The sequence below is a fragment of the Microtus pennsylvanicus genome, chromosome 14, assembly GCF_037038515.1.
Source record: "Microtus pennsylvanicus isolate mMicPen1 chromosome 14, mMicPen1.hap1, whole genome shotgun sequence".
Taxonomy (NCBI): domain Eukaryota; kingdom Metazoa; phylum Chordata; class Mammalia; order Rodentia; family Cricetidae; genus Microtus; species Microtus pennsylvanicus.
The window spans coordinates 68,059,009-68,072,478 of NC_134592.1; positions in this window are offsets into that span (position 1 = coordinate 68,059,009).

Sequence of the window (13,470 nt, forward strand, 5' to 3'; positions counted from 1 at the left end):
GCTAAAGTACAAGTTCAAAAAAGTTCAAAGACAAATTTAGAAATTAGCTATTCTTAATTCTAATCGATAAACAATTAGATTATCAAATTATCTAGTCTGCAGTTTGATCCATTATGCATGTTGATAATATGATAGTTCATAGTACATGTGCAATAATGTGAAGTCAAAAGGGTCCAATGGATATGGGTTTATCTAGACAATGTAGAGAGAAGCATAAAAGGTAAAGCAATATGGCTTTTTTTTTTTTTGACAAAAATGTGGCAGGAGAGAAAGTACATGATAGATAGCTAGGTTTTGACAAAGAGTGGGTTTGACCCACTCTTGTGGGTGGCCATTTGGTCACCAGTTGGATCGTTAACGCGGACTGGTTAGTCTGTATCTCATCCCCCAAGAATCAGGGAACATCTTAGAAGATGAGGTAGAAGCATGCTGGAGCTGGAGGATGGGAAGGAGGGTTTTGAATAGCTGCTATCTGTGCGTGGTATGGCTATTGTATTCATGAACTCAAGGCAGCAATGGCTACCTGCTCAAGACGTAACAGGAGACTGAACCCTTTAACATGCCATCCTGGAGGCAGGAATAGTGGGACTGACTCATAGGGTCCCAACCCTCCATGAGGACCCACAGTAAGTTAAGGGTTGATGCTGGTGGGGGGTGGGGTGAGGAAGGCTGGGAGGAGTCGTAGTTCTCAATGGTAGCCACTGGTAAATTGCTCTTGATCAAGCAAATAATTCCCTACCCATCCGCATAGCGACAACTCTAATCAAATGCAGTTGCTTAGAAACAAAGAGGAAGGACTTGAACATGAGAGGGGGACTTGTTGGGAAGGAGGGGTTTGGTGGCAAGGAGAGGGCAATAAGAGAGGCTAATGAAGGAGGGATATGATCAAAGTATATGATGATATATGTATATGTAGAAATGTGTCTATATGCATGTATAAAATAAAATAACTAAGAATAAAAAATGAATTGAAGGAGTGAATTGTGCAGAAATCTAGGTAAGAAGCTTTCCAAGCAAAGCAAAGACTAAGCAGAAAGGGTGGGCCAAGGAAACTGAAACAAAGTAAGCCAGCATGGAAGACAGACGAAGCCATCTTTGAAACTTCTGTTTTCATTTAAAGAGACAGGAAGCCTGTGGGATATTGGAGAGGAAAGTGACGCGATAACCAAGGTAATGCCAAATAAGGAATGTTAGAAGGCCATGGATTTTCTCTGGGTATGAAAAGCATGGAGAGAAGCCTGAGCATTGATTGTCCCTTCTGTGTAATCACCTGTTTCTCTCCTCTGTATGTTGAGAACCTTTTACAGCATGCACACCCCTAGCCCTGTCACTAAATCACAGACCTGGGCTCTGCTTCTCCGAGACTGTGTTTAAAACTTGATTATAAGACGTTAGACGGTAAGATGGCTGTAATAACATCCTAGCACCATTAACCATCAAAGCAGAGGGTAATTACTATCCCCTCTTGGCATATGCTGTATCATTTTCTGCAAAATATCCATTTACTGCTTGCTGCTTTAGGAACCTAAATGTATTGGATTTTGGAAGTCATCATCAAGATGCTATTTTTGGAGTTTGCATATCCTATGCTCCGTGACTGGCAAAGAAACCAGGCATTAAATTCCATTTTGCAAAATATTTTGAGGTATACTTGACTATGCTGACTATGGTAATTTCTGTCTTATTTTCTGTCATATGTGATAAAAGGGACACAAACAGTAGTGGTGTGTATATATAAGGCACCGACCCTCATGATTGTCTGTTTAAATAGCAGCTGTGTAGTTCCGACTGTCATGGAATATGTGTGACATTGCAGCCAGTGGTGTGGCAGATCAGGTGTTTATGAATGCATGTGGAAGACAGGAAGAGGATTCAGAATGGAAGTAGCTTTTCCACATAGGCACCGGAAAAAGCAGCTCCAAACTCAGAAGTTTCTGCATATTCTTTATTTATTCTTATCTAGCTTCAACTGTTCTTTCTGGAAAACGACAAAGAGAAAATGCAATCCATGCACACAGAATTATTTTTAAAATAATAAGTTTCAGGTGTTTAGCCATTTAATATAATTAGAATTTCAAAGTATAGAGCCTAGGGTAAAAATAGGAGATTTTCTTCTCTTCATCTTTCTCCCGTGACAGATTTGAGAAATAGCCCCATTATTTCCCTCATTATAAGAAGCACTCTAGAATGATTGGGTCGGAGAGATGGCTCAGCCATTAAAGGCTAGACTCACAACCAAAAATAAAAGAACAAATAAATAATTAATAAAAATGTTACTTTCTTTGTTGATTCTTAGTTTAATTTATATATGTATCTTTAAATTTTGATATACTTTGATCTATTAGATATATTTAAATTTCGATATAAACAACAGGCACAACGATATATCCACAGGTAACATTGTCTTTCATTCTTTGCTTTCCTCCTGTTGCTTGTAGGAAGACCATGTCTGGCAAAGAAGCTCCAAGAACAAAGGAGTGCCAACAGTGAGTCTCACTTCTCTCTTCAGTAGCCGCATGGCTCTCCCAAATACAAAGCGTCTTAGGAGGCCTTGGGATGTATGTGCTGAGAATAGTCACAATAACTGGCAGGAAAATGGAAATGCACTTGTGGTTTTTGTCATTTTGGTAACCATGGCGATGAAGACCTGCAGAGCATTTTAGTGACCCTGCTCAGGAACTTGGGAGAGGTCTTATTTGTTGTAAAGCTTGACTCCTATCATGAAGCTGCACTTGGAGTATCGACGCTTCGCTGCTGAGCACGGATACCTTACCAGATTGGCTATTTGCTTTTTCACCTTATTTTTCTAAAAGTATAAGCAGTTACCTGAAACACAGGTAAAAATTTTAAGAGAATACAGCAGTTGAAAATGAGCACTTAAAAATATTGGAAAAGAAGGACTGAAATATACTGACGTAAGTGTACAGAATTAAAACAAATTTCTGAACTTCTTGGTAATCAAATATAAATATAAAATTATTCTTTAGTCTGAAATTATATAGAAACTTGAGAATAGTATTTTGAAAATAGAATTGATGAAATTATCTCATTTTTATAAAGGTTTTTTTCTTTTGTGAAAAATGTGCAGTTTGTTTCCTAGTTTTTTTGTTTGTTTGTTTTTGAGTTAATCTTGTATCCAGACACTTCGCTGTAGGTGTTTATTCGCTGTAGAATTTCCCTGTAGAATTTATTTAATTGCTTATGTATGCTATCATATCAACTTCAAATAAAGGTACTTCCTCTCCAATTTGTATCCCCTGATTGCCTTCAGTTGTCTTATCGCTTTTGTTAAGTAAGATCTTTTTAAGTGCCATATTGAATAGATATGGAGAGACTGTAGAGCTTTGTCTTATTCTCAATTTTAGGGGAATTACTTTGAGTTTTCCTCGATTTAATTTGATTTTGGCTATGGGCTTGCTCTGTATTACCTTTATTATGTGTAGGTATATTCTTCATATTTCTGATCTCTCCAAGACCTTTATCATGAAGTGGTGTTGGATTTTGTCAAAGGCGTTTCAGGATCTAATGAGATGATCATGTGCTTATTATCTTTCAGTTTGTTGTTTGGTGGATTAGATTGACAGATTTTTGTATTTTGAACCATCTCTGCATCTGTGGGATGAAGACTACTTGATCATGATGTTTTTGATATATTCTTGGATTTGGTTTGCGTGTATTTTATTGAGTATTCCTTTTATCAGTGTTCATGAGGTCGATAGGTAATCCTCTTTCTTTGTTAGGTCTTTTGTTTTTGCTGATGTGAGTTTATTTATTGCCAGTGTTTTCATGGGTATAGTTAAACTTCTTGGGTTGGGTTTTTCTTCTATGACCTCTGTAGGGCTGGATTTCTGGATAAATATCGCTTAAATTTGGCTTTGTCCTGGGACTTCTTGTTTTCTCTTTGGTGATTGAAAGTTTTGTTGGGTAATGAAGTCTGGGCTAAAATCTGTGGCGTCAGAGTCTGCAGGACATCTGTCCAAGTTTGTTTGGCTTTTAGAGTCTCCATTGTGAAGCAGGTTATAATTTTAATAGCTCTACATTCATAAGTTACTGCTCTTTTTCCATTATAGCTTTTAGTATTCTTTCTTTGTTCTGAATATTTAGTGTTTTGATTATTATGTGGCAGGGGGACTTCTTTTTCTAGGTCCAATCTATTTGGTATTCTGTAAGTTTGTACGTTTCGAGGCATCTCCTTTAGGAGAGGAAAATTTTCTTCTGTGCTTTTCCTGAAAATATTTTCTGGGCCTTCGAGCTGGGATTCTTCTTCATTATTCTTATTATTCTTAGGTTTGGAATTTGCAGAAAGTCTCAGATTTCCTAAATGCTTCGTGTCATGAACTTTTTAGATTTAACGTTTTCTTTGACTAATGTTTCATTTTTTCCATCATATCTTCAATGCTTGATATTGTCTCTTCAGTCTCTTGTATTTTTTGGTGATGCTTGCGTCTGTGGTTCAGGTTTGCATACGTATATTTTTCGTTTCCAGAATTACCTCAGTTTGTGTTTTCATTATTGTTTCTATGTCCATTTTCAGATCATGAGCATTTTTATTCATTTTGTTTTTTCTTGGCTTTCTTTAATGGATTTTCTCATTTCCTCTAATTATTTCCCAAATTTCCTTAAGGAATTTATTCATTTCCTCCTTAAGGACCTCAATCAACTTTATAAAGTTGGTTTTAAGCTCTTTTTTTTATTGGGCTTTTGTTGTGTTGGAATATTCAGGGTTTGTTTTAGTATGATAGCTGGGTTCTGGTAGTGACAAATTGCCCTGACTGTTCTTTCTTGTGTTCTTATGGCAGCTTCTAGACACTTGTGTTTGGGTGGTTAATGGTCTGGGTATCTATTTCTGAGCTTGTCTTTGGTGGATGGGTGTTCCTTCACTTCATTTCTCTTTCCTCTCTAGTCTTCTGGTCTGTGTGGCCGGGGTTTCTCCCAGTCTGTGTGGTCTCTGGGAGAGCAGGGAATCCTTGCCCTAGTTGGGGGCTGGGGAAAGGCAAATAGAAAGTGGAGTCCTGTGATAGGGTGAAATAGTGAAAGAGTGGGGAGGTTTGGTGGGCAGGTAGCCTACTTGGACTTCCCCTGGTCTGCTTGATCTGGTAGAGTAGGGAGTCTCTGCCCCAGTAGGAGTCTGGGCAAGGCAACTAGAAGTGCTTGAGACTAGGCGTGGGGTGGGACACTGATATAGTGAGAGAGTGGGCAAATTTGGGTGGCAGATAGCCTACCTGGACTTTCTCCTAGTCTGCTCGGTCTCTGGTAAAGTATGGGAGTCTATATCCTCTCCATATGTTTTTATTAGTAACATTTTATAGGAAAAATAGCATTGATTTTGATAGACAAATATGTACTTTTCCTATAGGTTTCTGGTTGTATTAAATATTTCTAATACTAATATAGGATGAGAGTTTGAAAACAGTAAGTACGTATCAATCTTATTTCTTTATTCAAAATTCCTTATTTGGACTTTTCTTTGTGTGTTTGTATGTGTGCATGTGTGTGTGTGTGTGTGTGTGTGTGTGTTTACTGGCATGTATAAGTGAATTATGAGGTTTTACATTAGTATTTCAGGTCAATTTTCACCAAACAAGAACTCAGGTTGTCCTTCATTAAGGACTCAAAGCATTGTGGGCTTTGAGAATGTTAGTTAAGTAGTCACTAAACTATTTGTTCTTTCAGTCTCCCTGGTGTCTTCAAGTTAACCTTTCTATTTAAACAACTGTAGCTTTGCACACATGAGAGATTTGCAAACATATTATCCCAGCCTGTGTCTTGATTTTTCTTTCTCTCTTAAAAAAAAAAGAACACTTTCATTGTGTTGTGGTTATTAATTTTATGCCAACTTGAATGAGTTAAGAGATACCCAGGTAGTCTCTAAAACACTGTCCAGGCATATGCCCAGCATAGTATTTCCAGGAGAGATTACATCTGTATCCATGTATGAAGATGTTCCCACAGCAATGTGGTGGGCACCATCCATCCATTCAGTTTGGATATAATAAAAAGGCAGAATGGCAGAGAACTACTCTTTCTTTTTTATTATGGCCATCTCTTTCTGTCTTGGACACATAAACTTGTGCTTCTTGGGTCTTGGGACTGAGATAGAGTAATGCAGTTGTGGTATAGGCTTCCTGGTATTTCAGCCTTTAAGCTTGGGCTGGATAATATTACCGTCTTCCCAGGCACTTCAGTTTATAGGTAGCACCCATGGGTATCTCACGGATAAGAACAGGGACTAGAAACTGACCAGGCAGTGTTAGAAGACCCCAAAGGTAAAGAGTTCTTCCTTGGCCAAAAACTGGAAATCTGGATATTTCCCTAGCCCAGTTGCCAGTTCAGTCCTTGTGGAAGTCTGTTTTGTTGTTGTTGTTGTTATTTTTTTGTCCCCTAAATGAACACCCCTCCTTGGAGCCTATGATTCACTCCCTGCCTTAGTCCATGAGGGGTCACCTGGACCAACCTACTCATCTGTCTCCTGTGTCTCACCTGTTTGTTACAAAGACAACATGAAATAGTACTCTTTTCTTTCTTCTGTTGTTGAATATTTTCACATACCAAAGCTAGTCTATTCCGAATGTCAGTGACATTATAGAACAAGAACTATATTTTTAAAGTTAGTCTTTTGTAGTTCCTTTTCAAGACCAAACTTACAGCAAAAAGGAAATAGTGTTGTTGGCGTTGGGGTTGTGCAGTAAAACAGAGCTCACGCTGAGCTCACTACTTAAGGCACAGTACCCTACATCTGTGTTTAACTGCCTTCTCCCTTTCGGTAGTAGCAATTTGGAAAGAGGCATCACCAGCCAAATGCCCTTTTACCCCACTTTAAAAGAAACAAACAGGAACCACCCTTGGACTAGAAATAGAAGCACACATCGACATTTCAAAACATGCCCTGAAGGGGCATCTTTTGGTGCCCTTAGCAAATGATTGTTTTGAATGCCAAAAGTAACATCAAAGGTAATTTCCAAGTTAGTATATTTAGCCCATTTAACTGCCTGCTACCCCTGTTTCTGCTTAGAGTCATTTATGCCCTAGTCTTCCTTGTTATTGGCACCTGCTTCTTGGGCTATCTCTCTTCCACACAATTAATATTCATTATCGTCCATACTGCTTTCTGTAATATTCTTACCCTAAGTCAATGTGGGAAAGATAAAGTGTGTTTGTGTCGAAAACGCTAGTAAGTACTGAGGGTGTTAAGACTGATTTTCTTCACCTGTGAGAAGAGGCATTAGATCACGACTGAGCCATGTTCTGATTCTAAGGACCAAGACTGATCTTAGGCAGGAAGAAACAGAACTTTAATCTCTTTCATGGGACCTGCTACCCTGTGTCCAGTCTGTTGTGAATCTTGTTGGCTGTCTGACCCAAGGCCTACCTGGTTTGCTTGTATGTATCATATCCCCAGAACTGATGTCTGTCTTGTGTGCCTAGTTCTCCTGTGTGCTGGGGAGTGGAAGTCTGAGCAGCTGTTTGAGGACATTATTGTCTTCCAGGGAATCTTGATCTCTGAGAAACTTTTGTCCTGTGACTTAATTTACTGTCATGACCTGCACTCTTTACATTCAAGTGCTTACACAACTGTTCTGTTAGTAGTTATTGGTTACTGGTTAGTATATCTACATGTGGGGAGTAGCCAAACCGCTTCCTCCTGCCTTTCCCCAAGGGTCAAGCTCCAGATCTGGTCCATTCACCTTCCCAACTCATGTTTCAAAGTTCCTTGGGAAGTGGGCTCTGGAGGAGGATTCTGTTCAGAAGACATGCTGTTTTCATTATTATCTGTAAAAATGACCCATATCTTTGCCTGTTATCTCAAATGGGGCATACATTTTTTAAAATCTATTTTTACAATTGTGCTATTGAAATCAATACAGCCCCTAAACTGGTCTTTCTCCTCAAAGACATTATGGAATATTGTTGAATTTTGTTTACATATTGTAATTTTGTTAGAGAAAGCTTGGCATCATTGTAGTGCTAATAGTTCTTTAAATGTAGATTGACTATGGTATGTACTTTTAAGATCTAATCTGGTTTTCTCTAGCACTGGAGAAATGAGCCCAGAAAAATCTCATTTTGTTTTTTCTAATTCTCATAGCTTTGATCATATAAAGTCAGAAATTATATGATGATTTTCTTCTGTGGGAAGTTAGAAAAACAAACAAACAAATGAAATAGAAATATTAAAGTTAAATTGGAATATGATCATAAGGAGAGGATATCTTAGGATAATTCCTTAGAACATGAAGAAGTTAACAACAAAATAATGGAACAAGCTCCAAACCTGCATATTCATGTCTGATCTTGAAACTCTCTTCAGATCTCCAACTCTGTTGAGCTTGGCTGACTGCAGCCCACTTCTTTCTCTTGAGCTGCTTCCACTCTCTTGTAGCAGCTCTCTTTGACAGGTACCCCATGGCTCTAGCATCTCCAACATCTTTTGTTTTCCAAGGCAATCCAGGTTCAATTTTACAACTTCATGCAATGGCCTTTCTAGGCCTCCAATCAGGAACACCCCATCATGCCTGGCCTCAGCAGCTTTTCCCCATAACTCTTCTCTCTCTCTCTCTCTCTCTCTCTCTCTCTCTCTCTCTCTCTCTCTCTCTCTCTCTCTCTCTCCCTCTCTCCCTCTCCATCTCTCTCTCTCTCTCTCTCTCTCTCTCTCTCCCTCCCTCCTTCCTCCCCTTTCTTTCTCTTCCTAAGTTTGGCTGTCCTGAAACTTGCTCTGTAGACCAGGTAGTCCTCAAAATCAGCGATCTGCCCCCTCTGCCTCCGGAGTACAGAGATTAAAGATGTGCATCACTACAACTTGCTTTAAGCTTTCTTTAATTCCTTTTTGCAAATTGAAAACTTAGTTGGATAGGATCTTGTCTTGTGATCACCACTCCCTTTATTCCATTTCTTAATCTGATTATCTTCTCAAACACAGAAGAGAGAGAGAGGAAGAGAGAGGGAGGTAGGAAGGGAGGGAGGAAGAGAGAAAGAGGTAGATAGATAGATAGATAGATAGATAGATAGATAGATAGATAGAGAGATGTTAAAGACTAAAACAAAAGCAAATAGCATTCAATTGTGTTTAAACCCTAATCAAGGTTACAGAGATGCTGGTAGAGTCTCTGGCCACTGTTTCTTTTATATGCTTCCTGATGACGCCTCTGGATGAAAGCTTGTTAGTCACAGAACAAGAACTGAACATCATAGGAAAACTGACAGTTGTCAGATGGAGAAAGATAGGAGTTTGAAGGGAGTTGATACTATGATTCAGTGGGCATGAGATCTTGCTGCCAGGCCTGATTACTGGATTTCTATTCTGGCACCCAGGTGGTAGAGAGAACCAACTGGAAGTACTTTGATTCATTAGGTAAAGAACTGTAGAAACCAGACTGTAACCCATCTGAAGTAGCACTTAAAAACCAGACTCTAACATGTTAGCTCAGATGCTCACCGACTCTGTTATTCATTTAATTGTAAGCTCTAAACATGGAAGTACATATGTCTATCAAGAAGGAACAAAAAAGGAAGGCTTTATAAAAGTCACAAACTTCTGAGAGAGTTAGAATTTTCTTTTTCTGTTTTCCCCTAGGTAGTACTTATAGTGAATAGCAAAAAAAAAAAAAAAAGTAAAAGAGGATTAAAATACAGTTTTAAGTGGTAAGAAAACATTTTCTAAAACTGATAAGTTCTCTAATTTTGAGTGCTTTGTGATGAAGTACTGTAAATATCTTATTTGTAGTTTATTGATTGGGAGATTTAACATGGTTCACATTCCTAATCCTGTGAATATGATTATCTTACAGTGACAGTGAGATGAGTCTGTATTGATGGAGGTTTCTGTCCCACCTGGTCCCACAGCCATTCAATCTCAATGAAGCACACAGAGGCCCACATTAATTATAAACTGGTTGGCCTATTAGCTCAGGCTTCTTGTTAAATAACTCTTACATCTTAAATCAACCTATAATTCTTGTCTGTGTTCCTTATGTGGCTCTGTACCTTAAATCAGTGAGGCATTCTCATCTTGCTTCCTCTGTGTCTGGGTGACAACTGCAGACTGAATTCTCCAGAATTCTCCTGTTTTGGTTGCCCCACCTATACTTCCTGCCTGGCCATTACAAATGACAAATCTTTACAGGGTACAGAACCATTGTCCCACAGTAGGTCTGTCCTAGTTTGAGCTTTTGTTGCTGTGACCTGGGGAGGAAAGGGCTTATGTGACTTACACTTCCAGGTAACAGTCCACTACTGAGGAGCTCGATCAAGAACCTGGACACAGGGACCGAAGCAGAACCATAGAGGAAGGTGCTTATATGAATTGCTTTCTTATATAACCCAGGATCACTTCCCCAGGTATGGCATCACCTGCAGTGGACTGAGGCCTTCCTTTTCAATTAATAATCAGTAATATGCTCCCACAACCATGCTCACAGGTTAATGTGAGGAAGGCAATTCCTTAATTGAGGCTTTCTCTTCCCATGTGACTTGAGCTTATGTCAAGTAGACATAAACTAGTATGAGATAATTATATAATTTCTAAAATTCTTCCTATTGTGTTCTTAAGAAACTAAAACAGAATTGAAGGCCCTCAGCTTTACACATCACATTTTTCATTATGTCAGTATATTTGGTTTGACTAAAATCTGTATAGACACTTACTTGCTGGGATTACAAGGACCAAGAGAAATATTGTTAAGTGTTCTGGAACTAGATGTTGGTAGTTACAATTACATTGGAGTACATCAGTGATCTGGTGCCTCTGGATTTTTTTCTCAATTTTAACATGTAAAAGAACTAAAGCAAAACATTCTCAACACATTAAAAATCAGGAACAGTGGACATTTCATAGCGAGATCTTAGATTCATGGGAGTTAGTTATCACAGTGGTATATAATTTAAACTATTTTTATTTTTTTTCCCAAATTTCCTCAGTAAATAGTGTTTTCTATCCTGGGATGGTTCTTTTTAGAAATAATTCATTTCACCACAATGGTTCCCTTATTCTTTAAAATAATCACTATATGGCATAAAACAAGAATCCAGGAAAAGACAAGCCATTAAAATGACAGTTATGAGTAAAGATGCTATCTCCACTGTGATATCATAGTGTGATGCCATAGTGTGGTACCCAATACTCCATTTGTGTGTTACAATGCTCCCCTGATATGCCACAAAATCCATTGTGTCATCACAGTGCTTGATTTTGTCATGACACAATCCTTGACACCATCACTGTGGTCTATTGTGATGTGAAAGTACTGCATTATGACATCACAAAGGTGTGTGTTTATACTTCACAGCATTTGAGTGTGACGTAAGACACCGCTGCCATCACAGTATTGCATTGTGTGACCCCATCCCGTACTGTGTCATCACAGTATATAATGGTTCTATTTTGTGACCTTGAACTGCTCTAGTTGGGACACATCAATGCTCCATAGTGATAACACAATACCACCTTGGGACCTCATGATGCTGAGTCATGTATCACAATGTTTCATTGCCACACTGCAAATGGCTTGAGACACATAGCACTGCACTGATGAGACAAAACACTTCATTCTTACATCACAGTGCACCATTCTGTATCCAAATGTCCCACCTAACAAGAGCACACAGCAATAGGCTAAGCTAGGTGCTCTTCAGCATCTGACCCAATCCACTCTGTAGAGCAGCAACGAGGACAGACAGCAGTCCTGAGAGTGAATATGTGAATTGCTGACAGCATCATCTTTCAGTTAATGTGGAGGTCCTCTGGCTACCCTAAAGCATTTTCATATCAATGTATGAAATCTAAGGTAAATAAATAAGGTAGAATGATTTCGATAGAAGTCTCTTCTATTCTGAACACCTGGAGCACTAGTTCTTTCATGGGTCTCTGGTAATAACTTGTGGAAATTAGCTGGATTTGTTATTTGTTTATTTGAAAATTATATATATGTATACTTCATGTTTCCTATATATATATGTATATATCTACATATACATATACACACACACATATTCTGATTATGGTTTTCCCTGCCTCTACTTTTCCCAGATCTTCCCCACCTCCCATCTCATTTGAATCCACCCCCTTTCTGTCTCTCATAAGAAAACAAATAGACATGGAAAGAATGATAATAAAATAAAATAGAATAGAGTAAGATAAAAAGAAATAAGCCAGGATAGGACCAAACAAATGAACAAACAAATAAACAAACAAAAGAGCTCAAGAAGAGGAGCAAGAAACAGATATAGACCCAGAAGACCATCCGTTCACACATTCAGACATCTCATAAAACCACTAAACTGGAAGCCATGATACGTATGCAAAGCAACTGTGGGGTAAAAATTTAAAACATGAGCCGGGCGGTGGTGGCGCACGCCTTTATTCCCAGCACTCGGGAGGCAGAGGCAGGTGGATCTGTGGGAGTTCGAGGCCAGCCTGGTCTACAAGAGCTAGTTCCGGGACGGGCACCAAAGCTACAGAGAAACCCTATCTTGAAAAACCAAAAAAAAAAAAAAAAAAATTAAAACATGATAAAATTTAACATATATATACAATTATGTTATATATATATATTTTATCATGGAGGCTGCAGTGTGACAGTTTTACCCTTTAGTTTATACAACTTTACTCGCAAGTATTCATTGCAAAGAGTCATTTGTTACCGGATCCTCACTGGGACTCCTTTTGAATATACTGTCATTTCCTTGTGTCATGGAGATCTTGTAGCTTTGGGTCTGCAGGAGCCACCCCCTTCATGTGCTCCAGTCAATCATAGCTGGGGTGGACCAACTCATAAAACTGGTCTAGGTCTGGGTGGAGCCAGGGGTGGTCAGCTGACCAGTTCTTCCTCGTCAGCAGGATGACTTCTTCAGTATTGCATGGGTTAGTTCGCCCCTTGCAGCAAAGAGCAAGAGGGAAGGCCAGTTCTTCACCTCTCTGGTCCTCAAGGTTGGCTCTTCCACACCTGTCCCACCAGGGCCAGCTCTACTGTGTTGCCCAGGTGAGGTGAAGGGCCCACTCTCCTGTGTGCTGAAGTTGGTGCGGGGCAGTAAGGCCAGTTCTCCCGTTCACCTGACCTTAGCACCAGCTCTTCTGCACTGCAAAAGGCAGTGAGGGGGCGGGAAGGGAGGGCATCCCTCCCTTGCCCATACCACCACATGTCAGATGAGGGGCAGAACCAGACCTCCCATGCTTACATTCTCAGGGCCAGCTCACCTGTGCTGCCCAGGTAAGGTGTAGGGCACGCTCTTCCTAGCACTGCAGCCTGTGAGGGGCAGGACCAGTTCTCCCTGGTGTTGCGTCCAGTAAGGGCTGGGCCAGCTCGGTGCAGCCCTATTCTACAGGCTTTTGGTGATAACAAGAGACAGGGCTGCAGCAGGGACATGGGATCCAGACATGAGCCTTGGCAGTAACCCAGACCCAAATATCACCATGGCTCCAGGAAAAAGCAAGTAGCCCACTTCAGCTGTCTCCTCACTGCCTTCACCTTTTCAGAT